We start from the raw sequence: 4002 nt of genomic DNA, 5'->3' as shown, positions 1-4002 counted from the left end.
CCAGGCAAGTATACTGGAATGGGTTGCCACACCCTCTTCGAGGGGATCTTCTCAACCCAGTGATCGAGCCGAGGTCTTCCGCATTGCAGGCAGATTCTTTACCATCTGGAGAAGAGCATGGCAACCCACTCCATTATTCTTACCTCAGTTCAGTTCAGTTCAATTCAGTCGCTCTGTCATGTCCAACTCTTTGCGACTCCATGGACTGCAGCACACCAGGCCTCCCTGTCCTTCACCAACTTCCAGAGCTTGCTCAAACTCACATCCATCGAGTTGGTGATGCCATCCAACCATCTCGTCCTCTGTCGTCCCCTTCTCCTCCTGCCTTCAGTCTTTCCCAGCATCAGGGTCTTCAAATGAGTCAGTACTTCGAATCAGGTGGCCAAAGTATTGGAGCTTCAGTTTCAGCATCTGTCTTTCCAATGAACACCCAGGACTGATCTCCTTTAGGATGGACTGGTTGGATCTTCTTGCAGTCCAAGGGACTCAAGAGTCTTCTCCAACACCACAGCTCAAAAGCATCAATCCTTCGGTGCTCAGCTTTCCTCACAGTCCAACTCTCACATCCACACATGACCACTGGAAAAACCATAGCCTTGACTAGATGGACCTTTGTTGGGGAAGTAATGTCTCTGCTTTTTAATATGCTGCCTAGGTTGGTCATAACTTTTCTTCCAAGGAGCAAGTGTCTTATAATTTCATGGCTGCAGTCACCATCTGCAGTGATTTTGGAGCCCCCCCAAATAAAGTCTGTCACTGTTTCCCCATCTATTTGGCATGAAGTGATGGGACTGGATGCCATGATCTTAGTTTTCTGCATATTGAGTTTTAAGCTAACTTTTTCACTGTCCTCTTTAACCAAGAGACTCTTTAGCTCTTCTTCACTTTATTTTTATTTTGTTTGATCTTGACAGGAAATAGCATTTATTGGTGAGCATGATTAAGAAGGGGACAGCGCTGATGCTCATGAGTGCAGAGCCCGCCATTTGTCCAGGGGACCACGATTAGGGATGTATTTGACCCCACAGCCATCCGGGATGAGTCGCTTTTCTGCCACCATGTTTTCAAATTCATCCGCGTTGAACTTGGTAAATCCCCACTTCTTGGAGATGTGGATCTTCTGGTGGCCAGGGAACTTGAACTTGGCTCGGCGGAGGGTTTCAATCACATGCTCCTTGTTCTGCAGCTTGGTGAGGATGGACATTATGACCTGGCCAATGTGGATCCTGGCCACTGTGCCCTGGGGCTTTCCAAAGGCACCTCGCATACCTGTCTGGAGTCTATCAGCTCCAGCGCAAGACAGCCTCCTGTTGACGCGGATGACATGGAAGGGGTGGAGCCGCACTCGGATGGGAAAACCATCTTTGCCACAGCTTTTCACCATGTATTTGTTGGCACAAATACGGGCAGCCGCCAGGGCTTCAGAGGTGAGCTGCTATACTCATCTGACACCATGTGGCCAAAGAATGGGAACTCATCCACTTTGGCCTTCTTACGCCCCAAGTCGAAGATGCAGATCTTAGCATCAGGGACACCTCGGCAGAGGCGGGACTTTGGGTCTGGCTTGTTCTTACAATACCGGTCACACAAGGCGGGGCGGCGGCCCGTGGCAACACCAGAATCTTCAGTGGCTTGCCGAAGGGAAAAAGCGCTTCTTCACTTTCTGCCATAAGGGTGGTGTCATCTCCGTATCTGAGATTATTGATGTTTCTCCTGGCAGTCTTGACTCCAGCTAATGGTACTCATCCAGCCCAGCATTTTTCATGATGTTCTCTGCATATAAGTTAAATAAACAGGGTGACAATATACAGCCTTGACGTACTCCTTTCCCTATTTAGAACCAGTGTCTTGTTCCATGTCCAGTTCTGTTTCTTCTTGACCTGCATAAACATTTCTCAAGAGGCAGGTCAGGTGATCTGGTATTTCCATCTCTTGAAGAACTTTCCACATTTTGTTGTGATCCACACAGCCAAAGGCTTTGGCATAGTCAATAAAGCAGAGGTATATGTTTTTCTGGATCTCTCTTGCTTTTTCAATGATCCAACAGATGTTGGCAATTTGCTCTCTGGTTCCTCTGCCTTTTCTAAATCTGGCTTGAACATCTGGAAGTTCACAGTTCATATACTGTTGAAGCCTGGCTTGGAGAATTTTGAGCATTACTTTAGCTAGTGTGTGAGATGAGTACAAATATGCAGTAGTTTAAACATTCTTTGGTAGTGCCTTTCTTTGGGGCTGGAATGAAAACTGAACTTTTCCAGTCCTGTGGCCACTGCTGAGTTTTCCAGTATGCCAGTTTGCTGGCATATTGAATGTAGCACTTTCACAGCATCATTTTTTAGGATTTGACATAGCTCAACTGGAATTCTGTCACCTCCACTAGCTTTGTTCACAGTGATGCTTCCTAAGGCCCACTTGACTTCACATTCCAGGATGTCTGGCTCTAGGTGAATGATCACACCATCACAGTGTGGTTATCTGGGTCATGAAGATCTTTTTTTTGCATAGTTCTTCTGTGTATTCTTGCCACCTCTTCTTAATATTTTCTGCTTCTGTTAGGTCCCTACCATTTCTGTCCTTTATTATACCCATCTTTACATGAAATGTTCCCTTGGTATTTCTAATTTTCTTGAAGAGACCTCTAGTCTTTCCTGTTCTATTATTTTCCTCTATTTCTTTGCATTGATCACTGAGGAAGGCTTTTTTTTTTTTAATCTCTCCTTGCTATTCTTTGGAACTCTGCATTCACATGGGTATATCTTTCCTTTCCTCCTTTGCCTTTCACTTCTCTTCTCTCAGCTATTTGTAAGGCCTTCTCAGACAATCATTTTGCCTTTTTGCCTTTCTTTTTCTTGGGAATGGTTGTGATCACTGCCTCTGGTACAATGCCATGAACCCCCATCCAAAGTTCTTCAGGGACTCTGCCTATCAGATCTAATCCCTTGAATCTATTTGTCATTTCCACTGTATAATCATAAGGGATTTTGCTTAGGTCATATCTAAATGCCTAGATAATCCTATCCTTGCCTAGAGAATGGCCAGAGAAGCCTGGTGGGCTACAGTCCCTAGGGCTGCAAAGAGCTGGACACAACTGAAACAGCTTAGAGAGGACCATTACTCACTCTGTAAAGTCTAGGATATTTTTGATAATATGAGGATAAGTATAAATACATTATCTATGACTGCCCAAAATAAATTAAATTGAATTTAGTTCAACAGGCATTTATTGACTACTCATTTTTACCCTGAAATATGTCAAGGAATAATACAGAAGGGAGCCTGGATATAAGACACAATCTCTACCCTCAAAGGGCTTATAGGCTCATGAGCATAGACTGTAATAAAAGGCAAGATAAGGGATTTCAAATCAAATGCAGTAAATAATAAAGTGAAGTGATAGGAGTTTTGAAGGGTGGTTATTTCTGTATGGAAAGTCGGGGATGGGGGTGCATGTGAGCTAAGGGAAAGCAGAACAAATCAGTCAACTCAACGTTGGTGACAGATACATCCAGACTTCACTCCACTACCAAGAGAAAGGAAGACTGATCTGAGGAGCCCTGATTACAGAGGGTGTGGTCGAGAGAGTGAGGGTGTGGAGAGAGGAGTCAGAGTAAATGAACATTTTTGTAAGGGTGTGACAGACGGTCAGCATCTGGTGGGACTGATCTGGTCCAGCGTATGAAGAGAATACTGAACACTCAAACTGACGCTATTATTATTATTGTTTTTGTTGTTATATTGAAGAATACACCTGTATGAATCACAGAAATCAGCAAAACTCCTAAGAAGTTGATGTCCTATAATAGTAAAAGAAACCTGTGCATTTCCAAGTTCATCACACTTCGACAATCCTGTTTTTAAAAATCCAGATACCACAAAAGTGATACTGTTTGATGGATTTCCAATGAGGTAAAGGAAATGCAATGATTAATACTTAGAAATAAGAAAAGGCACTTTTTATATTGCCTTTCTAAAGGCAATTTCTATATTTCTTCTCCAGACAAA

The 4002-nt window shown here is 43.7% G+C and overlaps 1 pseudogene; it reads right to left on the bottom strand.

The window, feature by feature from the left end:
* Window positions 1-898: 898 nt before the first annotated feature.
* On the bottom strand, window positions 899-2899 carry LOC110128370 (large ribosomal subunit protein uL16-like; annotated as a pseudogene).
* Window positions 2900-4002: the final 1103 nt, after the last annotated feature.

Source organism: Odocoileus virginianus, chromosome 19 (genome assembly GCF_023699985.2).
Source record: "Odocoileus virginianus isolate 20LAN1187 ecotype Illinois chromosome 19, Ovbor_1.2, whole genome shotgun sequence".
Lineage (NCBI taxonomy): Eukaryota > Metazoa > Chordata > Mammalia > Artiodactyla > Cervidae > Odocoileus > Odocoileus virginianus.
This window is presented reverse-complemented; position numbering and strand designations above follow the sequence as displayed.